The 27,605-nt window shown below is 47.6% G+C and overlaps 1 protein-coding gene and 1 long non-coding RNA gene across 3 annotated transcripts in view; one reads left to right on the top strand and one right to left on the bottom strand.

Moving 5' to 3' along the window:
• Positions 1-908, bottom strand: part of LITAF (lipopolysaccharide induced TNF factor) — a 58,116-nt gene extending 57,208 nt beyond the window's left edge. Inside the window, exon 1 of one of the 2 annotated variants that reach the window (XM_088466928.1) lies at positions 623-908. The gene's annotated coding sequence lies outside the window, so the exon portion shown is untranslated. The remainder of the gene's footprint in view (positions 1-622) is intronic. The other variant, XM_088466927.1, reaches the window with a different exon arrangement.
• LOC148534584 (uncharacterized) lies at positions 778-27,031 on the top strand. The gene is made up of 3 exons (XR_015877652.1): positions 778-975; positions 25,084-25,392; positions 26,931-27,031. It is a non-coding gene; the product is annotated as an uncharacterized LOC148534584 (long non-coding RNA).
• Positions 27,032-27,605: the final 574 nt, after the last annotated feature.

Here is a 27,605-nt window from a genome sequence, read left to right on the forward strand (position 1 = left end):
CAGCTTCCCAGGCCACTGTCACACAGCTCCCCAGGCCACTGTCACACAGCTCCCCAGGCCACTGTCACACAGCTCCCCAGGCCACTGTCACACAGCTCCCCAGGCCACTGTCACACAGCTCCCCTGGCCACTGTCACACAGCTCCCCTGGCCACTGTCACACAGCTCCCCTGGCCACTGTCACACAGCTCCCCTGGCCACTGTCACACAGCTCCCCTGGCCACTGTCACACAGCTCCCCTGGCCACTGTCACACAGCTCCCCAGGCCACTGTCACACAGCTCCCCAGGCCACTGTCACAGTTAGATGTAAGATCAGCTGACGAGTGGGAAAACAATAAATATAAGATAACAAAGGAACTTAATATAGGAAGTTGGGAAGCAGTTGTGCAGCAAATTAAATTCCAGATTTCTGCATGCTACTTGTATGATCAGATCCATGCACACATACAACTATTCTATATACATCTACACCGAAAGTACTCAAGAGTTGGACTTGCTATCTTATCACTTTGCTACGCCCAGCAGCAGAGGTAGAGAGCAACTCCTATGCCCCTGCCCAACTACACAGGATTTACATATGGATCTATAAAGTAAACCAGAGAAAAACAAGTTAAAAACTTACTACAAGTGCTGCACACAGGTTATAACAACGTCCTTCGGGCTGTTGCCCTAGTCAGGAGGGCATATAAGTTCGCAGAAGGGGCTCACACAGCGGAAGCTTCACACTCAACTAGTAATACTCCGAGTCCTCAGGCTCTCTGACCGCGGGAGCGAGCAGCGCGCACCGGACTGACAGCATCATCATCATCCACCCCTGTAGGCGCCACCGACCCTCTCCGTACAGCGCTCCAAGGAAAGGAGTCTGCACTCTGCATCTACCACAGCAATGCCAGTGGGGGCAGGGCGGGAGTGGGTAGTCAGCCGGAACCATGAGGCGACCCACGTTACAGCGGTCAGTAACAGGAGAGGGGAGAGGTAAAAGCATTAGGTAACGCGATGTTTGGTTAAAATTAAACAGTACCTAGACTGGCCTCTACATCACCTCTTACTGCATAAAAGCTTATAACAGATATGCGATTACATCCGTGCTTTGGTTTTGGATCGGTATCTGTGTTTTGGATCTGGATTTGGTTTTGCCAAAACTACCCTTGTGTGTTTTGGTTTTGGCTCAGTATTTTTCTTACAAATCATAAAAACAGCTAAAATCACATAGTTGTGGCCTTTTTTTGTTCCTACAGTATTATTAGTCCTCAATAACATTAATTTCCAGTCAATTTTGACCATCTCACAATATTGTTCACCAACATAGGCCAAAGGCTGGCTGGCTAAACTAAGTAACCAACTGCGCAGTGACACAAACACAGGGCAGTTATTTCTGTTTACAAATGGTTTGCAAATTATTAAAGCACAGGGACGTATCTACCCATTGGCCAGGATGGCACTCACCAGGGGTGCCAGCCAAAGGGGGACGCCATCTGGCAGTGCCACCAGCAGCCAAGGGGTGGACTACCCTAGGGGCGGAACTAGTGGTGGTGTAGGGGCCCATAGCCGCCGCTGCACCCACCGCTAGTCCCCCGAGCCCCACAAGTATAGAGCAGACCGCAGTGAGAGTGATCTGCCCTACACAGTGTGTTTGTTATAGCAGCCATCCAATGAGAGTCAGGCAGACTCTCATTGGCTGCTGCGTCCACGGAGGGAGCCGGCTGGAGCTCACTTATGATCTTTGCCTTCCGGCTCCCCCCCGCAGCGGGTGATGGGAGAGATGTAATGATGTCTCTCCCATAGTGCACTGCAGAGCGGGCCGGGAGAAGCAGACAGCGGCGGTCACGTCAGGAGTGGGGATTCAGGTAAGTTGTTTTTTGTTCTTTATCATCTGTGTGTGTAAGCCTGGCACGGAGGGGGCTACTAGGGGGCACTGTATAGCTGGTGGCTGCTACTGGGGGCACTTTATGGGGGGTGGTGGCCGCTACTGGGGGCACTTTATGGGGGGGCACTGTATAGGAGGACGACTACTAAGGGCACTGTATAGGGGGAACTACTAGGGGCAATGCAGCATAGGGGGACTACTACTGGGGCACTGTATAGGGGGGACTACTACTGGGGGCAATGCAGCATAGGGGGGATTACTACTGGGGGCACTGTATAGGGGGACTACTACTGGGGGTACTGTATAGGGGGGACTATTACTGGGGGCAATGCAGCACAGGAGGATTACTACTGGGGGCACTGTCTAGGAGGGACTACTACTGGTGGCAATGCAGCATAGGGGGATTACTACTGGGGGCACTGTCTAGGAGGGACTACTACTGGGGGCAATGCAGCATAGGGGGGATTACTACTGGGGGCACCGTATTGGGGGGTGGCCGCTACTGGGGGCACTGTATAGGGGCACTACTACTGGGGGCACTGCAAAGGGGGGACTACTACTTGGAGCACTGTATGGGGGGTGGCCATTACTGGGGGCTCTGCATAGGGGGTACTACTACTGGGGGAACTGCATAGGGGGGTAGCAGGGGAATCATTTTAAGTACTTATTTAATGTATAGTGTAATTCAGAAATTATGGGGGGAGGGGGACGCCAGTCCATTAGTTTGCCAGGGGCGCTCGGATCACTAGATACACCCCTGGTAATGGAATAGCAATAACCAATCAAACTAATGCTGCGTATCCACTAGGCAATTAAACTGAGCGATAGCACGATTACGACATCGTAATCGTGCAATCGTTCAGTAACCGCCTGCAAATCGGGCAGTTAAATGTTAAAAACTACCAGCGAGGAGCGCGCCCGCTGGTCGTTTTTAACATCTATCATCGCCCGAACATGGCGGTCAACCTGACGACGGTCGTCAGGTTGCCCATGTTCGGGGATGATTGATGTGCGTTTTACTGAACGAGAGAACGTTCAGTGTAGGCACATCACAGACATAGAAACGACAGCACGATTATAATGTCGTAATCCTGCTGTCGTTTCTATGTCTTTTAGTGGATACGCACCTTAACTCAGAAGTACGCTCAATAGAAAACTACAACACAGAAATTTACAAAAAATCGTGGCAGGAATATCCTTGCTTAAAACAAGTAGTCGTAGTTAACAAGCAGCGAACAATAAAATCCCTAAACCATCTGTAAATAGCAACAGCAGACATGAATGCCCCCTACACAAGTGCACATGCCCCCAGCATATGCCTATTTTTCAGTGTCCAATCTGTATTTCTCTTCTGGGGGTGCTGGGCCACTGATGACTGGCACTTTGTGCCCATGTAAAGCCACGATCAAACAGTCTTTTGTTGAGCAGTTCCGTACCTACGGGTCAGAAACAGTGCAGGCCGGATATAGTATGGGATATAGTGTAGGTTGGATACAGTGAGTCGGTTACAGTATGGGTCGAATACAGTGCAGTTTACAGTGAAGGTCAGATACAGTGTTGGTTGGATACAGAGCAGGCCGGATAAAGTGCGGTATACAGTGTGGGTTGGATACAGTGCGGGTTTGGTACAGTATGAGTCGGTTACAATGTGGGTCGGATACATTGTGGGTCAGATAGATTGCGGGTTGGATACAGTGCGGGATACAGTGTGGATTGGATACAGTGCAATATACAGTGTGAGTTGGATACAGTGCAGGTCGGATACAGTGTGGGTTGGATGCACCAATAGTGTACTTACTGTGACAGTGGTGTTGGCAGTGTAGACAGTGTCCTAAGTGCGGGGGTGTCGGCAGAATGGGGGTGCTGGCTGGTGGTGTCAGCATTACAGGGGTGTCGGCGATTTCCTTAATGTGGGAGTGTCGGGGTGCTGACTGTGTCCTCAGTACGGGGGGCGGCAGTGTGGGGATGCTGGCAGTGCCCTTAGTGCAGAGTACTGGCTGTGTTGGCAGAGCGGGGTGCTGGCAGTGCTCTCCAGTGCAGGCTGCCGGCGGTGTCCTCCGTGCGGGGTTGCTGGTGGTGTCAGCAGTGCGGAGGTGCTGGCGGTGTCGGTTGTGTCCTCATTGTGTGCGTGCCGGCAGTTTGGAGGTGCTGATGGTGTCCTCAGTACACCCCGTACTGGCAGTGTCCTCTGTGCAGGGTGTCCTCAGTGCGGGTTGCTGGCGGTGTCAGCAGTGTGGAAGTGCTGGTGGTGTAGGCAGTGTGGGGGTGCTGGCAGCATTGTCAGTACCGGGGGATGGGCGGTATCTTCCTTCCTTTTCATGTTCCCATTGAAGTCTACGGGCAAGCGCTTATTGGCTTGCCCGTAGACTTACAGACAGTTCTCTCAGCCAATCACCAGTAAGCCCATTGAATTCAATGGGACTCTGAAAATGGCCGCTAGAGGCTAAACCTGGAGATCCGACAGCGGGATCTCAAGGTTTTGCCTTGAATAGGGATCCGGGGTGGGCTGGGAGATCTGAGCTGTGTCTTGGATCCCCGAAGTTCAGGTGGACTCGGTTCTCTGAGAACCGGGCCCGCTCATCTCTGCTTATAACTATAAGCCTCATACAGTACACCCCTCATACTGGCAAAGACAAAACACAAAATAGTACAAAGATAAGAATAATTTATGCATGCCTAATAGCAATAATGCATTACACAAATCATAATGATAAACTTCTTGAGTAAATTTAGGTTTTGTTGTATCCTGTGCGGACATGGGGGGCCTATTTATTAATAGTCGCGGCGACTGACTTAATTTTTAACAAAAATTTCCCTTGTATGTACTAGCAATAGCAATAACAGCTGTCTCTGAGAAGGACATCCCCGCCACATCTGAGCTTTCTGACACTAGATATGAGCATAGCGAGGAATTAAATTATAAACCCTGTGGCTAATTACCAGCGCTAGGAGATTCAATCAGCAGGGTTTACTGCCCGTGTTCCGAAAAGGCACCCGTGGGGGGCTAACACATACCTTCCAACATTCTTAATTTCATAATTCGGATCTCCGCATTAAAGGGTGGCGGGTTTCATTCTGTAAAGGGGTGTGGCCTTGCAGCACGCCCCTGTTTTCATCACTCTGGTGGCGAGCATTACACTGTTAGAGATGCTGAGCTGCCCTCAGGCTCTCCCTACACAATGAAGAGATGAAGTGATTTCCACCAACTCCTCCCCTAGCAGGACACTGCAGCCCGCAGCTAGGACGTCGGGACAGTCCCTGAGCGGGACATTTGGGAGGTTTGTTAATGCACTGGGAAAACCCATTGATTCTGCATGTTAACCCCTGGTTTACCGCATGGGGTTTCCCCGAGCAGCGCAGGTCATTTATCCTGTGGCTAATTGAATATTCCCCACAATATCAGTTTGCAGAGCCGGACAGAGGCTGCTGGAGAAATCCTACAACTCAAATGTTTGTATTGAGGGAGCTGAAATTGTTCTTTCAAGGTGTCCACCAGCAGCACATATTGTAGAACGGGGGGGGTTAGGTATAGGCAGCCCCCCGGGAGGGCTAGTTTTAGGGTGTGGGTAGAGGGGGTTAAGTTTAGGCACCCCCGGGGGGGACTTATGGTTAGGCACCACCCCGGGAGTTTTAGGGTTAGATACCACCAAGGAAGGGTTAGGGGGGGGAGAGGGGAGAGTTAGAATGCTAAAGAGCCCGGGACTTGCCTCGTTCGGGCTGGCGTCCTTCTGTATTTCGTCGTTGGGATTAAGATGGACGTTGGTATTTCTTAAGTCCCTTGTCGGGCTTCCCCCCATCGGGATTTAGACCGGCGGCATCGTGTCCACTGGTCTCATAACTACATCCCTTCTAGAGATGCTGTGAGTATAAATGCAGCATTGTCGCATCTTGGTGACCTGCGCATGTGCAGTAGACTCTGGCACAGCACCAGCATTTTCTCCCTTGCGCTGCCGGCTAGAGAGGAGGCAGCCTGAAAAGAGACTGCACACGGCCCCCTCCTCTCTTAATACGGCCCTGTGTGTTCAAGAGCACTTTCCCATAGAGGGAATCCTGTTCACAGGACCTCTGATTCCGCCAGGATTTAAGCTCAGGCAGTGTAGGCTTGTCGCAGCAAGGTAGTAGCACAGCTGAGGTCAGGAATAGCTAGGAAGTATCGTACCAAATTACACATGTAATAAGGGAGCAGTTTCAGGCTGAGTTTGGGGCAGGCTTTAGATAAGGAAGGTCCATAAACCAGCTGAGGTGAATAGACAGGTCAGGCAGGCAGAAGGTCACAACAGAGAATCCAAAAAAAACCCACACAAGATCAGAACTTGAGTCACAGGATCCAGGAACTATCACCAGCATGGATACCTGTGAGAGCAGGCAAGGGTATACGGTCAGAAGAATTTGAATATCGACATGGTGCAAATGTCAACACCTGAGTTAGGCTCTGGCAAGAGTAATAGGGTTCAACTGCAGGGGGAGCTTAGGGATAGACTGTGGGGAGGGGGGTTAGGCACTAGAGAGGATTAGTGGGACGTTTAAGGGATAGTGAGGAATATACTCAACGTGATACCGCTACAGAGACATCGCTGCCGGAACTGATCCTCACTTGATCACCGGGACCTGAAAGAAGACGCTGGAGCCGCTGCAGCCACCAGGGCAAGGTAAGGACAGCTAGACCACTCTGGACTATTTGTCGACTGTTCATCATGTTGACATATCATCCATGTAGACATGATGAATGTCGACATGATAACTGTCAACTAATCGTACCCTACCCCTGGCAAGGTATAGAATTAGTGGCCAATGAGGAGCAGGCATTTGTCATGTGCAGTAATATTGCTAATGGCACAGCATGTCTGCAGTGAAACTGCTTATAGCACATCCTGACAGCTGTAATGCAGCTAGGAGCACAGCCGATAGTAGCTGCTGACATCGCTGCCTCCTTGCATATGAGTTTCCATCAATTATTGTCATCATGGAACCAAATAAGGAGACCTGTGGATTATAATACATTGATTTTGATTGTCTATTTGCTCTGTAGGTGGTGTTAAAATCTCCCAAAATAAGGGCCTGATTCAGAGCCGCTCGCTATTTGCGGTCGTTCGTTCTAAAACAAGGGGTGGCTATTCAAATGAACCGTTCGCTAATTGCGGTCTGTTCACGCCTCTAAGTCTGAACGAGCGAGCAAAGCTTGCGGTTGTAATTTTGAAAAATACGCCCCCTGGCCGCTCGCATCCTACGTCATGTCCGCTATTTATTAGATTAATCGAGTACATCGAACAGCGTGTGAACTGCTCGCTATTCTTGTGGCTGGTTTTTTCAACCGCCATTTTGCGAGCAGTTCGGAGTAAAAAAAAACCAAGTGACGTGGTCAATGACGCTGCTGTATTAATTATGCACTCCCTTAAAACGCCCGTTTTGACCTTTAAGAACGCCTGCGATCTAATTCCACACCCCCGTTTTCAAGCACCTTCCCCTGTTACCACCCACATACGCCTCCCTCTGTCACTCAAAATAGCAGGCATTCGCTATATAGCGAAAAAACGATTTTCGGCCGCACTGACTGGTTCGCGCATGCGTATTAAAATCCGTACGCATGCGCAGATGTGCGAACATCGGTCAGAACGAGCGAGCGACCGCTTACGAGCGGCTCTGAATGAGGGCCTAAGTCTGTTGTGGCTCTAATCAACAGGCCCCAAGATCACATGTTGCAGTATCCTTTCTACCGCTGCAGGGTCTCCTGGGTCCACAGCTCCCAAACATGGCCGGTCCTACACCAAGCAGAGCCAAGGGTGAAAATTGTATTTTCCCCTCTTCCCCCCATACAATAAAATAAACATATCTTAAGCTGGGTACACACTAGATGATATGTTGCCCAATCCCGCTAATCGGAGCGACATATCGGGTACATCGTCTAGTGTGCACCCACGATATATGATCTCCCGCGGGTCGCTAGTGACATCCCCCGTCGGCCCTACTACAGGGCTGACGAGTATGTTGCTAACAATGCCATGACACGTACCTCCCCCCCCCTCCCCCTGTCGGACCCAGCATCGGCAAGTGTGCATGTACTTGTCGTTGACGATGACGTTCTAGGTACACATCGCTTAGTGTGTACCCATCATTTGTTTAAGCTTAATGATACATGTGCAAGGCATGGTGTGCGTGACACAAATTAACAGACCTCTGACTTTTGCCTATATTTACCCATATTGCATATTTTTTCCTGCATGTTGCATCTTAATGATAGTATACTAAGTACTTGGGATCAGCATTTTTACTGACCCCTCTGTACCCTACATTACATTACTGTCTCTTCTATACCTGCCACTACATTACTGTCCCTTCTATACCTGCCACTACATTACTGTCCCTTCTATACCTGCCACTACATTACTGTCCCTTCTATACCTGCCACTACATTACTGTCCCTTCTATACCTGCCACTACATTACTGTCCCTTCTATACCCGCCACTACATTACTTTCCCTTCTATACCCGCCACTACATTACTGACTTTTCTATACCCTACACTGCATCAGTGACCCTTCTATAACCGCCACTACATCACTGATCCCTCCATACCCGCCACTACATTACTGACTCCTCTATACTCGCCACTACATTACTGACCCCTGTATACTCTACACTACACTGACCAATCGTTACACTTCACTATATTACTGATCCTTCTATACCCTACACTACATCACTGACCCCTCTACATTACCGACCCCTCTATATGCTACACTACATTACTGACCCCTTTATACACTACACTAAATTACTGGTCCCCTATAAGCTACACTACATTGTAAAAAATCACTATACTACCTCTTCGCACTACATCAGAGAGAGAGAGAAACACTGGAAAATATATGACAAAGGGGAAAGTGGGCTACAGACACTGATGCACTATACAGGGGGGAGAGAGAGAGTCTGGAAAAAAGTAAAGCACAAATAAAAGCTGCGGCAACAGTCACACCATAGAGAGAGGGAGGATAGAGAGAACACTAGAAAAAATAAATGAAAGTGGGCAAAGGATACTGAGAAGACACACAAATATGGGGGAGGGGTGTATTGAGTGGTGTACGTGCCATACCATAGTGCTCCTAGTTTCACACTATGTGCCACACTGTAGTGCTCCCCAGTGCCACACTGTAGTGCCTCCAGTTTCATACTTATGCCAGACTGTAGTGTCCACAGTGCCATATCGTAGTGTCCACAGTTCCACACTATAGTGTCCCCAGTTCCATACTATGTGCTACACTTTGTCATGTGACTAAAATATAACATTTACTGTAGGTGAGAGCATCAGTAAGCACCAAACGAATGGTTATACTATGCAAAACATTTTCTGTACGTATATAATGCATTTTAGAAATAATTTTAATTAATTTAAAATGGTTGCTGTATCATGTACAGTACTGTTCAGATACCTGCATAAAGGTTTTATTTGATCATAGAGCTCCTCAGTGAGTATAAATCACACCGTCTTTATTTAATACACCTCCATTACAGCACCTGGTTGGAAGTCCAATTAAGAGTTTTCACACACAGTACATGCGCACATACTAATAGGGTAATTTTAGGTATTTTAAAAATAGTACAAACATCTGTGTAAGCAGGTGTGGATTGGCCGTTATCTTAAGCGGGAAGAATCCTGGTGGGCCAATTGGTCTGTGGGGCAGCTTGTAATCTGTGCCCCAGACCCCCGAGTTGCATCACCTGGCTGTCCCTGTGTATTTTGCATTACAGGCAGCCCACTGGCTGCCTGTCACAACTAGTAAAGCTGCCTGCAGCCCGCCTCTATCGCTTTTAAGTCCCCACCCAGCAGGAAGGGTGCGGCGTCACATGCCAGCACCTCGGAGGAAGAGCGGGTCGGCGGCAGGTAAGTCACAGGGGGGCTGCCATGAGCTGCTGCCTGCCAACCCAGGCATCCAGCCCCGATTGTCTCCTCTCCACTCTGTCCCCCTCCCCAGGCTGTGAAGATAAACCTTAACTTCACAGCCTGGGGAGGGGACAGAGGGCCTGATTCAGACCCGCTCGCGAGCGCTATGTGCTCGCAATCGGGTCGATGGTGGCCCAGTGCGCATGCGCACAACGGAGCCGGCTCCGTCATGCGCAAGACCCGAATAGCGACGGGCAAACCGTCGCTCCGGGTCTCGTACCAAAGGGGGCGTGCTGTCGATGTTGAGTGACAGCATGCCCCCTTTGGTGGGCGGGCCAGGAGTGTGGCTGCCCAGACGGAGGCGTTCCCATGGAACGCCTACCGTCTGGGGCCGGCCCCACTGACATCACTAGTGATGTCAGTGGGAGTGCTTTTGGCTCTGATAGAGCCAAAAGCACTCCAGGGCTTGCGGCAGCGAGACCCTACCGCAGGGTCTCGTCGCAAGCCTGATGGTCGCGATGGTCTTGACCATCGCGACCATCATTTTGGCCGCTCGCTATAGCTGTGGGTGGTCACCCACAGCTATGCCAGCGGCCAGGAGGCCGCTCCAAATAGTAAGAGGGCCGGCCCTGATTCAGAGCGAGCGCTCTGTCAGAGCGTCCGGCTCTGAATCAGGGCCTAAGTCCTGTCAAGGCAAGGCCAAAATAGAAAAACCTGGGATCCACATTCTACAGTATCCACACATTCCCAAGAAGGTATGAATTTGCTGCTGGTTCTGCGGCAGTGTCATGTTCTGTATGGCCTGGATTCTGTTACAAGTGATGTCAGTGGGAGAGCTTTCGGCTCTGTTAGAGCCGAAAGCTCTCTGGGGCTTGCGGCAACGAGACCCTAACACAAGAGTCTCGTCGCAAGCCCATGGTCACGATGGTCTTGACCATCGCGACCATCTTCCTGGCCGCTCGCTATAGCTGTGGGTAGTCATCCACAGCTATGCGAGCGGCCAGGAGGCCACTCTAAAAAAACAGAAGGCCGGCCCTGATTCAGAGCGAGCGCTCTGTCAGAGCGTCCAGCTCTGAATCAGGCCCAGAGTGGAGAAGAGACAATCAGGGCTGGCTGCCTGGGAAAATCAGGAAGGGTTATAGTTCAACTATAGAGGAAGGAGTGGAGACATGGTGCTTGCAGAGCCTATTCTTTTTTTTTTAAAGACTGGCTGATAGCTAGGGTCGGGAGATGGAGATCTGTCTCGGGGATGGGAATGATGACACAGGTCTGCAAAATGTAAGGTATTGAAATCTTTTTTAATAATACTTTTATATTCTTAATTATACTCCTGTGTACTGTACATCAAGAAATAGTACATTTAAAAAAATTACCACATCACATTTACCTATAAGGGGGTTACATACATTTTTAAGAAAGAACAAGAAGTTTAATTGTTTTTGACATATTGTGAAATACGAAGAGGTGTAGATGATATCACTGTGTTTTTGTCTTAATTACATAATAAAACAACAATAAAATCAAACAATAATAGAAACAAAACCATAATTAATGAAAAAATCATTAATATCTTGTTTTTTTGTCTTCAAACTTCATTTTGTCGCTTTCGCTTATAAGCTTTTTCTGTGTAGTCTCTGTGTATAATCCAGCAGTAGTCAGCCATCATGCTGACGTCCCAACGACCCTGGTATCTTTCTACATCTTTAACGTCTTAGTGGAACCGCTCACCCTGTTCTTCACTGTAGTCTCCCAGATTATTCGGGAAATGCTCAATATGGGAATTCAAAAATGTACCTTTAGTTTGGATCCTTGACTAAAAATTTTGAAATCACGTGTACTGTATGAGTGGTGTGTACTATATATGTACTGTGTGTGTGTATGTGGTGGTAGGCAGGGGTTAAAATTAGCCGGCACAGGGCAAAACTGTGTTGCATCTGTTGTATTTGGTTCCACCTTCGCCAGCTCACCTTGTAGTTATAGTTGTTGTGTGTGTGCAATGTTCCTTTAGACAGTATGGGCCCTTTGTAAATTTCAGCTCCAGGATCATGTGGACCTTAATCTGGCACTGGGCGGGAGGGAGTTTTATGACGAGAACTGAATTGCTACGTTCTATACTACCTTCTGAATTCATTTAAGACCATGTTTTATAATAAATGTAGGCAGAATACATTAATTACTTTCAAAAATATCAAAAAATGACATTCATAAATACACGTTTTGCAGAAAAACGTGATGTGATATGCAAAATAGAAAGTAATTTTCGTGTTCAGAAGCCAAAAATCTATAAATATCACATAAACTTGGTAAAAAAGCTTTTTCATCGCAGACCTGTGTGATCTGTCAGTCTGAGAGGGAGGGGGGTTATTCTGTACTAAGAGGAGGTGATCAGTCTATGGGGAGGGGGCTATTTTGTGCTAATGGGAGATGATAATCTGTTCGAGGAGGAGGGGGATCTTCTGTACTAGGGGGAGATGATGATCTGCCTGTGGGGAGGGGGGCTATTCTGTGCTAAAGGAAGATGATCTGTGTGTGGGAGAGGGGGCTATTCTATTCTAAGGGAAGATGATCTGTGTGTGGGGAGGGGGCTATTCTGTGCCATGATCTGTGGTGGAGGGCAGAGCTGGGTTTAGACCTCTTGGGGTCCCAGGCAATATACCAGTTTGGGGCCCCCCTTTCTCAAAAAATCCATAGCACTATATTTTCATTCCTGATTAATACCCCTTACATTATTTGTTGTGTATCCTCCATATATACAACTTTTTAAAGCTTTAAAGATTATAAATATTGCAAACATTAAAAAGCCACATAAAAACACAATGCAAATATAAAACAAAATAATTTATTTAAACTTTTAACGCCTGATATAATAGAAAGTACAATCAATGTATGTAAAAAGAGCCACCTTTAAAGAGCCCTGGTCCATAGCTATCCTATTGAGTTTGCTCTTTCCAAAATAGTAATGATAAAACACCAATGAGTCACATTTGTATTTCTCATAAATATAGACCAGGCTACACTATAAGATTCACAGCTCATCAGAGCCAGGCTTCATGCAAATTGATTATTTACTGTACTTAGCTAGGGTTTGCAGCCCGCCTACATTAGGTTATCGTTCCGCGCTTGACTGCATGCCTTCTCATTATTAAACCCCTCACTCACAGACTCTATTATATTACTTTCTACATCAGGGTCCATAAGGTTCCACAGGATACCTTGGGGTGTAGGCGATGACATCAGACATCGGGTTAAGTTAAGTTAAGTTTTCAGCCTCCCAGGATGCACTGGGGTCCCCCTCCTATACCCCGCCCCCGAGCCAAGGCAAATCAGTTTCGTAGGTGCCCGGCTCGGAGTCGGAGCACTTGTAACAGAGGGGGGCTGTTATGGCCCCTGAAGTTCTTCAAGGCAGCTGTGGCTGCACAAAATGAGCTGCACAGCATAGACAGTCAGTACTGACGTCTATGCTGTCGCTCCTCCACCCCGCCGGACCAGAACGCCGGTAACGATCTGGGGATGCTGGTGGGTTTCCGGGGTCACAGCTAGAGGTGACCCCGGATGCCTGGACTGTGGCCGGATCCAAGGGGACAGGTAAGCGGCGGGGTCCCGCGGAGCTTACCTGCCGAGCAACACAGTCCTAAGTCCCCAGGCAGGGGGCTCCCTGGGGACTGGCTGCAGCGTGGAGCCAGGTATTAACCTGCGCTTTCACTATACCCCGGGGACAGTGGGCCACGGCAAAGTCCGGCATCCTGGGGGTTAATTGCATGCCAGGGGGGCGCGTCTTCCCTGTATACAGCCGGCGCCTCCCTCGCTGCACACTGCCTCTTGATTGCGGTCTGGCTGCGTGTGTGAGCGCTCCTCCCCCGGACCCACCTCCTCTATGCTCCTCGACGGCCATCTTCATGAGACTTGGCAAACGCTGCTGGACGCTGAAGACTGTGACATCGTGGTCCGGGTCCCCCCGCATACCTCTCCTTCGATTAAGGTCAGTGTATGCAGCGCTGTTTCCTACCAGGCTCTGGTCTGTGTAGTTGATCTCAGCGCTGATAGTGCAGGGATTTATTTCTGTATTGTATGTGACTTACTGCTAGCGTTGCTGCCTGTACTTTCACTTCTGACTGTCAGCCATTTTACTATCCCTATTCTTCCTCTGCTAAAGCCCTTGCGGTGCGGTGTTGCAGGGTGTTTCTTGCCTCACTATACAAGTATATGTCTGTGAGGTGTGTCACATACATTCCGTTACACTCATCATGTCTGAGAGTGAACGTGATTTTCCTCTTCTTCAGCTAAAGTGTACCACATGTAATGTACCATTAGCGGAAGGTGATGGTAACGCTGAGGGGTTATGTAGGGTGAGTTATCGTATATCACGCCCAATTTCTGTTACTGCGCCTGTGCAGGAGCCACCCTGGGCTTGTCTTGCTAAGGTATTTACAACCCTTGTGGGCCAGCTAGCCGCATAAGTGGCCTTTAGCGTCTCAGACTGCTCAGTATGATGAAGATGATGTGTCATCTGATGACGGTGAGATTTTTGACCTTTCTGATCAGGAGCCCTTCCGTACTAAAGAGACAGAGTCTAAGGTCTATATACCTGACCTTATACATGCAGTCCGTGCGGCCTTCGTTATTGAGGATGACAATCCCCCCGTGGCCAAAGCCAAATACGCTTTCTTTAAGGATATTAAGGGTGATGCCACTGTATTTCCTCTACCTGGTCAGCTAGTGGATCATTTAGAGGAGGCGTGGAAAAATCTGTGTAAATGGTACCAGCCTCAAAAACGTTTGGCTTTTGCATACCCCTTTGCGGGCAATTCTCTAAATGGGAATCTCCTCCACAAGTGGATTCTCATGAAACACGCATAGTGAGGTGTGCTACATTGCCCATGCCCTCCATGTCCTCCTCAAAGGATGCTACGGATCGCAAGGTTGAAATATGCCTTAAGTCCATTTATTCCCTTGCTGGAGGGGCGTCCAGACTGGCTATGGCCGTGGGCTTGGTGCCCACAGCCATGGAGCACTGGGCCGATAGTTTGGAGGCGTCTCTGGATTCTGACTCTTCTGCGGAGCAGGCGGAGTTAGTGGGCAATCTCAGAGACTCAGCCACTTATATTAATGAGGCAGCCTTAGATATCGGTCTCCTCACCTCTAAAATCTCCTAGGCAGCTGTGGCCGCTCGTCGCACCCTATTGTTGCGCTCTTGGAAAGCAGACGCAGATTCCAAGAAGGGCTTGGCATGCTTGCCTTTTAATGGACAGGTCCTGTTTGGCCCTGATGTGGACAAGATAGTGGCCACTCTGGCAGCAGCTAAGTCTGCATGTCTGCCATCGGCTACAGTCCCGTCAGGGTCTGTACTTCGTCCTTTCGGCCCTACAGGGCCCATGGTAGGTCCAAAGTATAGTCTTTTCCTAAACAGGCCGGGCCCAAAAAGTCTACCAAGCCCAAGAAACGGGCTTGGTGTACAGACGCCCCACCCCCAAGTCGGACAATAAGCCTTCGGCCTGACAGACCGGGCCTCCCTTTGGGGGATCCCAGGGTGGGAGGCCGTCTTCGGTTCGCCCAGTGTTGGTGTCTGACTACCAAGGACACTTGGGTACACGAGGTGGTCTCTCGGGGGTATGCCCTCTCCTTCCGGCGCAGGCCCCCCCAGCAGGTTTTTCACCACAGGCCTTCTGTCGGATCAGAACAAAGCCCTGGAACTACAGAAAGTGTTGCACTCTATGCTCCAGGCTGGAGTTATAGTGCCTGTTCCGTTCTCCCAGAGGGGCATGGGTTTCTATCCCAATCTTTTTCTGGTGCAGAAACTCAGTGGGTCTTACCGACCCATCCTCAACTTCAAATCCCTCAACAAGTCCTTGAGGGTGCCTCGGTTCAGGATGGAGACCCTGCGTTCCATTATACTGGTGATGGAGCCTGGGGATTTCATGGTGTCGTTGGACATTCAGGACGCTTACCTGCATGTCCCCGTTGTCTTAACGCATCAGCAATTCCTGAAGTTTGCAGTGCTCGACAAACATTTTCAGTTCCAGGCACTGCCCTTCGGTCTGGCAACAGCACCTCGTGTCTTTACCAAAGTCATGGCAGCCCACCTGCAGATGCAGGGGGCCCGCTGGTTGCCTTATCTGGATGACCTTCTGTTGTTAGAGGGGTCTCCAATGGTCCTCCAGCTTCATCTGCAACTGACAATCTCAATATTGGAGAATCACGGCTGGTTAATAAACTGGAAGAAATCCACCCTGGTTCCTTCGCAGAGAATGCTCCATCTCGGGGCCTTGTTGGACTCTCAACAACAGAGGATCTTTGTGACAGAGGACAAGATGAGGTTACTGGGCTCCATGGTGTCGCTCTTCGACATGGTGGAATATGCCCAGTTTCACTCCAGACCTCTGCAGCAGTTGATCGTCACCAGATGGAATGGGTTGCCTCATCGGCTAAAGACGCAAACCATGGTACTTTCTCCGGAGGTTCATCTGTCTCTGGCCTGGTGGTTGCAAACGACTCACCTGAACAAGGGACTCTTCTGTTCCTTTTAGGTGGCAACCTGGGTCCTTTTGACGACGGACGCCAGTCTCCGAGGCTGGGGAGCAGTCACGGATCCACAGTTGTTCCAGGGCAGGTGGACCCCGGCAGAAGCTGTGCTTCCAATAAACCTCTTGGAACTTTGCACGGTATTCAATGCTCTCCAGCAAGCAAAACATGTTCTCCACGGAAAACCCGTGCAGGTACAATTGGACAACGCCACCACGGTGGCCTACATAAACCGCCAAGGAGGAACCCGAAGTCGGGCAGCGCTGGCAGAGGTGTCCCGCATCCTGACTTGGGCGGAGCGCAATCTCCCTGCAATCTCGGCGGTGTTCATCCCAGGAGTCCTCCACTGAGAAGCGGACTTTCTCAGCCAACAGGATGTGCATCCAGGAGAATGGTCTCTTCAACAGGAGGTGTTTCAACTCCTGGTGGACAAGTGGGGCCTTCCAGAGATAGACCTCATGTCCTCCCGACACAACAACAAACTGCCTGTGTATGGGTCAAGAACAAGAGATGCAGAGGCTCCTCTGGTAGATGCTCTGTCGGTCCAGTGGACCTTCCAGTTTGTGTACCTCTTCCCTCCGTTCTCCCTTCTTCCTCGAGTGATCCACAAATTCAAGCAAGAAGGCGGCACGCTCCTGTTGGTAGCTCCAGCGTGGCCCAGACGTCACTGGTACTCAGATCTTCAGAGTCTCTCCGTAGACACTCCGATGCTGTTGCCTCTATGTCCGTACCTGTTGTCACAGGGTCCTTGTCATTACCCGGACCTGAGTCATCTGTCTTTTACGGCATGGCTGTTGAGACAGCCCTCTTAAGATCCAGGGGTTTTTCCAGCTCTGTAGTTAACACCATGCTAAGAGCTCGGAAGCCTACGTCTGCAAGAATTTACCATCAAATATGGCATACTTTCTTTGAGTGGTGTCGCCCTAGAGGCTATGATCCTCAGGTGTTCAGGATATCCAGGGTGTTGGCTTTCCTACAGGCGGGCTTCGATCACGGTCTTCGCCTTGCTTCTCTGAAGGTGCAGGTTTCTGCCCTGTCAGTGTGGTTTCAGCGTACGATTGCTACTCTTCCTGATGTCCACACCTTTATGCAAGGTGTACTTCGTATTCAGCCTCCCTTTGTTCCACCAGTGGCTTCTTGGGATGTGGCTGTGGTCCTGAGGGCTCTCCGAGGACCCCCATTTGAACCTCTGGGCTCAGTGGATTTGGAATGGCTTAAAGCTAAGACTGTATTACTTCTGGTCATTGCTTCGGCCAGAAGGGTCTCAGAATTGGGGGCTCTCTCATGTCGGCCTCCCTTTCTCATCTTTCATAGGAACAGGGCGGTGCTTCGCACTCACCCTAGTTTCCTTCCGAAGGTGGTATCTAGTTTCCACATCAACGAGGAAATCATTTTGCCGGCCTTTAATTCACCAGACCATACGGTTGGTGAGGCCACCTTGGAAGTGGTGCGGGCTCTAAGGATTTATGTTGATCGCATCAATTCTTTTAGGAAGTCAGACTCCTTGTTTGTCCTCTATGGCTTCCGAAAGAAGGGTTGGCCTGCCACTAAGCAAACTTTGTCAGGATGGATTCGCATGGCAATTTCTGAAGCTTATATTCATGAAGGCCTTAATGTTCCTACATCCTCTGTTAGGGCTCACTCCACTAAGTCTGTGGGTCCTTCGTGGGCAGCTCGGTGTGGTGCCTCAGCGGTTCAGCTTTGCAAGGCAGCCACGTGGTCTTCTGTCCATACTTTTGTGAGGTATTATGCATTTGACACCTTTGCCTCTCAGGATGCTTCCTTCGGGCGGCGGATTCTCCTTTCAGCACAGGAGCGTCCCCACCATTAAAGGATACTGCTTTGGGACATCCCCAAGGTATCCTGTGGATACCCTATGGACCCTGATGTAGAAAATATGAGATATGGTAAGAACTTACCATTGTTATCTCTATTTCTACGAAGTCCATATATTTTCTCCCTTCACAGATTGCACCATGTCCCTACCCTCTAATTCCCATTATTACACCCTCACTCTATGACTGTATTATATTACTGTACCTTCATTGATTGTACCAGGCCCCCATCCCCCCTAATTACTATTATACTCTACCCCCCACTCACTGACTAATATATTACTGTCCCACCTACACTGATTGCACCATATCCATCTAATTTCCATTATTATACCACTCAGTTACCACATTTTAGATCAGTGAGTCCTCCTCACTGATTGTAGCAGGCAGATTGTAGCAGGCAGTGACACCCATCCCTTAATACTTATTGTTACACCCAGGGCCATTAGTGACCGCTCTATATATCAGTGCCCCCCCCTCAATGATTGTCAGGGCAGTCCATTGTCTGCCTCAGAAAAAAAAACACATTGTCTGCCTCAGAAAAAAAAACACATTGGGGTATATTTACTAAGGTGCGGGTTTTTAGAAGTGGTTTTGTTGCCCATAGCAACCAATCAGTTTCTACTTAACAATTATCTAGCACCTTCTAGAAGGTAATAGCTAGAATCTGATTGGTTGCTATGGGCAACAAAACCACTTCTAAAACTGCACCTTAGTAAATATACCCCATTGTCTGTCTCAGAAAAGAAACCACACACATTGTCTGCCGCAGGAAAAAAATACACACATTGTCTGCCACAGGAAATAAATACACACATTGGACCTCATTCAGAGTCGGTCGTAAGCGGCCACTCGGTCGTACGCATCCGATGTTTCCAAACCACGCATGCGCACGATAAGTTGTGCGCATGTGCGTACGAGGCTTTGCGGTCCAAAATGCTGTAGATCGTACGGCTTACGAGCAGGAAGTGGCTTCCAAGAGTTGATTGACATGAAAGGCCATTTGTGGGTGTTGATGGGGGTGGTGGTCTGAAAACGTAGGCGTTCCTCAGCATTTTGAGGGAGTTTTAGGGGCGTACATAATTTACCTGCTACGACCGACATAGAAGGACGGAAGTAATAAAACATCACTCTGCAAGCAGGTTAGAGGCCTGGCTGATCGTACAGCTTGAGCAAGCCCCAGAGTACAATCGATGCTATCGAATGTTATTGATGTTAGGATTGATGTTTCTATTTTGAGCCACACAATGCAAGCAGCTAATAATCGTTTGTTGTTGCTAATAACACTGCTGTTGCAAATAATAAGAATAAATATATTTCATGGGGATGGCTTATTCTATGCGGTTTTTCATTAATTTTAACATGCATTTCACAACAACACAACATTATTATTCCAAAATCCGGGTTTAAAATCTTTTTTAAACCCGGTAAAACATCAGCATGAACTAAATGACATTTGAACAGTACAACACAAGCGGCCGCAAACATCAGAAGAAAATTAACATACAGCGACTGACAACGATTGACTCGATCGCTAGCTGCTATCACTCGCTAGCTAGAGGAGGTGCATTGTTCACGTATGGGCGTCACTTTGGTTGCGACCGACCGGCCGTGCGATTGCTTCCTTTTTCAGTTTCTCGGTCGTTAGGCGTACGACCGAGCGGCTGCTTACGACCGACTCTGAATGAGGTCCATTGTCTGCCACAGGAAAAAAAAACACACATTGTCTGCCACAGAAAAAAACACAAGCACACACTGTCCTGCATAGAAAAAAAAAAACATACATTGTCTGCCACAGGAAAAAAACACATATATTTTCCGACACAGGAATAAAAAACACGCATTATCCGCCACAGGAAAAAAACACATACATTGTTTGCCACAGGAAAAAAACACACACATTGTCTGCCACAGGAAAAAAAAACACACATTGTCCGCCACAGGAAAAAACACACACACATTGTCCACCACAGGAAAAAAATACACACACATTGTCTGCCACAGGAAAAAAAAAGCACACATTGTCCGGCATAGGAAAAAAAAAACACATTGTCCGGCATAGGAAAAAAAAAAAACACATACATTGTCCGCAACAGGAAAAAAAACACACACATTGTCTACCACAGGAAAAAAAAACATACACATTGTCTGCCACAGGAAAAAATCACACACATTGTCCACCAAAAGGAAAAAAAACAAGCACACACTGTCCGGCATAGGAAAAAAAAAAACACACATTGTCCGCCAAAGGGATAAAAACACACACATTGTCCGCCAAAGGGATAAAAACACACACACATTGTCCACCACAGGGAAAAAAAACACACACACTGTCTGCCACAGGAAAAAAATACACACATTGTCCACCAAAGGTTGAAAAACAAGCACACACTGTCCGCAAAGAGAAACAAAACAAACATACCTTGCCCGCCAAAGGAAAAATTAATCGTCCCCACAGGAAAAAAAAATAAAACTTACATTAATTCACTGCCCCCACAGAACAAAATAAAACATACATAAATTCACTGCCTCACAGGAAAAAATATAAAACATACATTAATTCATTGCACACACGGGAATATTAAACATACATTAATTTATTGCCTCCACAGGAAAAAAAAACATATATTAATTCTTTGCCCCCCACCCCTCCCAGAAAGGGAATGTTGCAGGAGGAGGTCCATAGTGACCCATATGATCAGTGACTAGCCATCCTGTCCCTCACTTGCCGGTTGTGGATAGAACCCCTTCCGTAGATGTACCCTGACATCATCAGTTACTGTCCAACGTCATTCCCTGCCATCTGCGTGGACATAGAGGGGGAATATAATCCTGTGGCGAGTGAAGCCCTCACTTGCCTTCAGCCCACCGTGGCACCGGCATGCAGCAGCAGCTTCAGTAATAAGTCACTGGCTGTATCTTCACTGTGTGCGCAGGCAGGATAGCGTGGGGCAGTGTGACCTATGACAGAAGAGTCTAAGGTTGCCCAGGACAGGAATTTGTATAATGGCAGGCTCAGCCATGATACCTGCAATGTGGTCGCGGATTCTGGAGGACATGGAGGCCTTGGCGTAGCAACGGGCTGCCAGATATGTCCCGGCAGCCGCACTGCATCTGTGTTCGGCCGCTCCACAAGAACTGCCCTCGAGCTGGCCGTGCTGTTTGTAGCATACAGTGGCACCCATCCCTAAATACTTGTTGTTACACCCAGGGCCATTAGTGATCACCTTATATATCAGTGTGTGTGTGTCCCTCACTGATTGTAGCAGGCAACGGTCACTAATGGCCTTGGCCCCTGGGTGTAACAATAAGTACAAAGGGATGGGTGCCACGCTTACCCCCCCCCCCGACATATAGGAGCAGGCCCCCATATATCATATATATAATTTGCTTGTCTTCTATATAGTATTTAATAACAGCTAGGTTGACCAGCACCACCCAGCCTCCCCTCCCCCTTCCCACATATAGTACCAGCCCCCATCTCCTATACATTATGTAACAGCAGCCTTCCGCGTCTCACCTTGTTGCTCATCCTTCGCGGCTGGTCCCGGTTCCTCTCTCCGTGCATGTGATGTCATACGCTCTTGCGTCATGACGTCACAGGTACAACACAGTACAGAGATTAGCATGCTCCCCTGGAGGCAACTCGACAGGCTGTCAGCGCAGCTGCCGGAGTATTAAGCCAGCCAGCGAGGCACGCACGTTGTCATTTACAGCGGAGTTCATGATCCGCCCGAAAAGACCTGCATAAAGCCCTGGCCACGGGCCCCCTAGGACCCGCCGGGCCCAAGGCGGGTGCCTTTATTGCCAAGCAGGAAATCCGCCTGTGGTGGAGGGGGCTAATCTGTGCTATGGGGAGATGATCTGTCTGTGGGGGAGACGCATGATGATGTCATTGGGGAGACACAGGAGGATGGCACTGGAGAGGCATGGAAGGATGGCGCTGGAGAGGCGCAGGGGGGGATGAACTGGAGACACACCAAGGCGACAGTCCTGGAGACGCACAAATAGGGCGATAGGACCACTGGTACTAGTAGAAAAAAAGACAGTAATCTTCAAGAAGACAACAATTATAATGCAACCATATTATTGATGCATATGGTACCAAATGAGCAAATATATTTTATTAATATAAACCTCACATTTTGTCCTGCCCCAAAACTTGTTACTATGTATTATCTGGTTGAACATTTGTTGCATGATGATGACATTGGTTTTATTGCTACGCAAGCAGGCGGCTTCCAGACCATGTAATCTCCGGCATTAATAGCGAGTACCGACTCAAGATACTGCAATTTCTTCAGAGGTTCCCCGTTGCAGATAAATCATATAGGTAATAAAATACTCATTCACATGCTTGCTGTACTTATTCACTGGAGAGAGGGACTGTGGCCATGCCCATCAGCATGATGAAAATGGGAGGAGTGGCTTTCGGGCATGGCATTTCATATTAGGCCACACCTTCCCACAAGATCACACCCACTTTTACGACCGCCTATCTTTGGCGCGAGCACATAGGGCCATTTTCTACGTTTTTTCCAGGGCCACTTTTTTGGAAAGTACATTAAAACATCAAATAAAATAAGGGTAAAAAATGGCTTATCTGATCATAACAAATGGTAAGTTCATGAAAGGTGAAGAATAGGAGCCTTCAATGCGTTTCATCCGTTCCTTGGACTTCTTGAAGAAACGCATTGGCTCCTATTCTTCACCTTTCATGAACTTACCATTTGTTATGATTAGATAAGCCATTTTTACCTTATTTTATTTGGTGTTTTTATGTACTGTCCCAAAAAAGTTTTTGAACTTATACATGCGTATTTCTTTGTGGATTTTATGCATACTATCCCATATATATGGGGATAGTTCTGTTGTTCTGAATACATTTTTGTAATATTTTTCTATACAATTTATTACCTTTCTTGCACATACTTATTAATTTTTGGTGAAACACATACTAGTGTATGTATGAATTATAAATATATATGAGATCTTTTATACACACTGTGAATTGCACTTTTATAATTTTATACATTTTTTATTAATTTTCTAATATTATTACGAATATTAAGTGATTTGGAGGTATTTAGTAATTACGAATTTTATGTATACACTTAGCACTTGGTATTTTGAAGTCATGATTGGAAATACACAAATATAAGGGTATATAAGCATGTTAGGCGCTCTACTCCAGATTCAATATTTATATTTACATACATCAATACTTAGAAATGCACACAAAGTTACAGTTGTAATAAATTGGTTACAACACTTTAGATTAATGATTAATGACTATCTGATTGCCAAACCACAACTGGATGTATATTCTAATTTATAGTCATATTCTGCATAAAAGATTATAGTTGAAATTACATACAAGACTCTTTGCTATTAATCCCAAATAACTGCAGTTCATAGTCCATTGGATAATGTCCCTTAGTTACTGTAGCTCTTTTTTAAAGTTAAGTCCGACAGATGTTCTAGTAGATGTAAAGGATCCTGATCCTGACTAAACTGTTATTTTTGTCTCCATGAGATTAATAATTACTAGTGGAGCTGTTAATTAGTGCAAGTCCCTTTCCACTATACTGTTAGCAACTTATTTACATATTTTCCCTTGAAGGTGAATTATGACCCTAAGGCTTGGTAGGTATAATAAGTGCGAAACTTGACCTAGGATCAATCTGATCCTCACATTGAATCCTATTCAGCTTTAGTCAAATCTCATTCCTTCCCTAACCTCTCTTCCCACAAGTACTTTTGATGTAACACAATTGGTAGAACGATATACTAATTGCGAATAAAGGGCCTGATTCAGACCCGGACGCAAGTGGCCGTTCGTTCGTTCAGCGTACGAGTGAAAAAATTTAAAATCAAGCGCTCGCTCGTATGTTCGCTCGCAGCTAATCTTCCGGACCAATAGTCTCAAAACCCCTCCTCTAGCTAGCGAACGTTCAGAATAGCGACTGTCCGTCTCCTCTTTGGATGCAGGGAACGCTCGCACAAGTCAAATCCGGAAGTGGGCCTGTCATTTATCGTTTGCCTGCTATTTCATTCTGCAAACATACTTGAATCGATTAATAGCAATCAGTATAATAATTAGCTTAATTGGTATTCACATCTTTGCATTCTGTTTTTTTTTACAATGTCAATAAACTTTATTTTTGTTCGTGTGTGTCATTCCTTCCGCAGAATACGTACGTTTGTACCAAGGGGATGGTTTTTCAAATGTTCCAGTTTGTTTGAATGCTACTATTGTTTTGCGTTTGTTTATATGCAGATTTTTCAGCTTTATTAATAATATTTTAATTAGCTTACGCATGTCACTGCATCAAGCCTATCATAACTCACATATTTGTGAGGGTGTAGGTCACATGACTCATACAATAACCAATAGAATGCTTTCTGTTAATTTTCAAAGTACATTAGCCAATCAAATTTTTTCTGGGACCTTTATTAAAACTGTTTTGTGTGGAAAAAATCATTGCCATCATGAGAGCTGCAGCATTTTGTCGCCGCGAACTCCTGGTCCTCACAGATGTGATGGACCGGAGAATAACCGAACATCCGGCCCCCATCACTAACCTCCGCAAGCGGAAAGCCTATGCGGAGGTGCGGCGCCGGCTGCGTACATTGGGCTACCGCCACAATATCGGCCAGCTCGAAAGGCGATGGTCTGATCTACGCCGCAGATCCCCACGCCTTTTGGCCAATTTGCGTCAGCAAATTGTTGAAAGTAAGTGGGGTTTTTTTTTAACATTTTAAATGTAAGCATACCTGCGTGTGCATGTTTTCCGTATAGCCCTGTTTCTTTATTTAGGACATACCTGCGTGTGCATGTTTTCCGTATAGCCCTGTTTCTTTATTTAGGACATACCTGCGTGTGCATGTTTTCCGTATAGCTTTTTTTTTTTTTTGGGTGTGTAGATTTTTAAATTCCAAAATAAAATATTTAATAATATTAATTTTTATCCATCATTTAGGGGCTGAGCGCAGTCTACGACGTCGGGCTCGTCCCCTATCCCCCACTCCCACCCAAACCTCCTCTCCCCAACCTTCCCCAAATTCCCCCTCCACCCCAGACCTGGCAGACCATGATGCCCCTCCCTCTCATCACATTCCCATCCCTCAAAATTCACCCTCCCCTCCACCTCCCCTCTCTTTTCATCACCCTCCTCTCTTTTCCTCACCCACAACTTCGAGCCAAATAACCCCTCCTCCATTCGACCACCACTGGCCCACCTCTGAGGAGGACGATGTCGGGGCTCCAGGCCTAGTCATCATTATGACCGGTATGTTTCCCTTTTAAACTATGGTTTCTTTTGCATAATTTTGTTTTTGGTTGATGTCCTTTTGCCTGTGCATTTCAAATTTGTTAAGTATTTCTAATGTTTTGGATATATATCTTTGTGAAACAATGTCTAGGATGTTTTCCCCTTACACATATGACACATGTCCAAACACTCATACTTGTGTCTTTCTTGTTTACGGTACCAACAAATGTAGTATTTTTGTGTACCGTATATACTCGAGTATAAGCCGAGTTTTTCAGCACATTTTTTGTGCTGAAAAAGCACCCCCTCGGCTTATACTCGAGTCATGCCCGCATGGTACGCTGCTGAGTAGCGTACCATGCGGGCCGCGGTGCAGACTGTGTCACTGTGACACAGCCTGCACCGCGTGTGTAGCGCTGACCGGACGGAGTTCGGTCAGCACTACATACTGCCAAACACACAGCCGCCGGAGCCGGCAGCTATGTGTTTGGTATAATCAGCAACCGCTGAGAGTCTGTCAGACTCTCAGCGGCTACTGCTGCTCCCACTGCGGGAGCCATCTTCCTGCTCCCGCAGTGGGTAATGGGAGAGACGTCGTCATGACGACGTCTCTCCCATTATGCAAAGCGGCGGAGGAGCCTGTAGCGGAGGAGCCCAGGAGCGGGGTTACAGGTAAGTGTTTTTTTTTTTTTTTTACGTTTCTTTCTACTGGGGGGGCTACTACCGGGGGGTACTACCAGGGGGGGTATATCGCTACTGGGGGCACTAGCAGAGGGGGGGGATTAATAATGGGGGAACTACCAGGGGGGGATGTTGCTACTGGGGGCACTACCAGGGAGGGGGGGAATACTGGGGGCACTACCAGGGGGGATGTTGCTACTGGGGGCACTACCAGGGGGGGTTAATACTGGGGGCACTACCAGGGGGGGATATTGCTACTGGGGGCACTACCAGGGGGGGGGATTAATACTGGGAGCACTACCAGGGGGGGATGTTGCTACTGGGGGCACTACCAGGGGGGTTAATACTGGGCGCACTACCAGGGGGGGATATTGCTACTGGGGGCACTACCAGGGGGGGATTAATACAGGGGGCACTACCAGGGGGGGATATTGCTACTGGGGCACTACCAGGGGGGGTATTACTACTGGGGGCACTACCAGGGGGGGATATTACTACTGGGGGCACTACCAGGGGGGATTACTACTGGGGACAGTACCAGGGGGGGGATTACTACCAGTAGCTGCTGCATTTCACACCCTAGGCTTATACTCGAGTCAATAAGTTTTCCCAGTTTTTCGTGGTAAAATTAGGTACCTCGGCTTATATTCGGGTCGACTTATACTCGAGTATATACGGTAGTTCTCCCTATTTTTGGTGGATTTTTTTTTTGTTTTTTTTTTACATTTTTTTAGTCAATCTTTGCGTTTGGCATTACTTTGTTGTTGTTTTTTTTTTTCTCTTTTTTTTTTAAGTATAGTCTGATTTTTAAGTTGGTTGGTAACATATAAATTAAGGTGTCATTTTAGTAATCCACACATTTTTATAACCCACAGAGGACCAGAGGCGGAACCAAGACCTGTTTGCAGGATTGCAGAGCTTGAGGGGCCATGTAGTAGGCATGCTCGTGGTCCTGGATCATTTGTTGGCGCTCCAGCGGCACTAATTTTTTTTTTTTTCACATTATAAATGTTCCATAAAATAAATAATATTTTGATTTATTAAAGTCTCATTCCTTGTCTGTAAATATTAGATTGTTGAACCTTACATAAGTCGACTATTGTAGCATGATTTTTTATGTAATCTAAATTAGATTGTAGAAAGCTCAAGTAAGTATGTAAGCTGGCACATTAAACACCCCCCACATACTGACCGACCAACCTCGGGGGGGCCATCCTCAGGCAAGGCATCCTCTGGCTGCATTGGGACACCACTCCTTATGGCGATGTTGTGAAATATCCCACACAGGACCACAATTTTGGAAACCATAGCCGGCAAATACATGAGGTCGCCACCAGAACGATGGAGGCATCTGAATCGGCCTTTTAAAAGGCCGATACAGCGCTCCACCACCTGCCTGGTGGCTGTAAGTGCGGAATTATACTCACTTTGTGGCCCTGGTGTGGGAACCAAATAAGGAGTGAGCAGCCAGGGCGTGCAAGGGTAACCACTGTCTCCTGTGAAATATATATAAAAAAACATCAAACCTTGTGTAACAAGATTTGCATTGG

Source organism: Taudactylus pleione, unplaced genomic scaffold, assembly GCF_031769625.1.
Source record: "Taudactylus pleione unplaced genomic scaffold, aTauple2 ptg000066l, whole genome shotgun sequence".
NCBI lineage: Eukaryota > Metazoa > Chordata > Amphibia > Anura > Myobatrachidae > Taudactylus > Taudactylus pleione.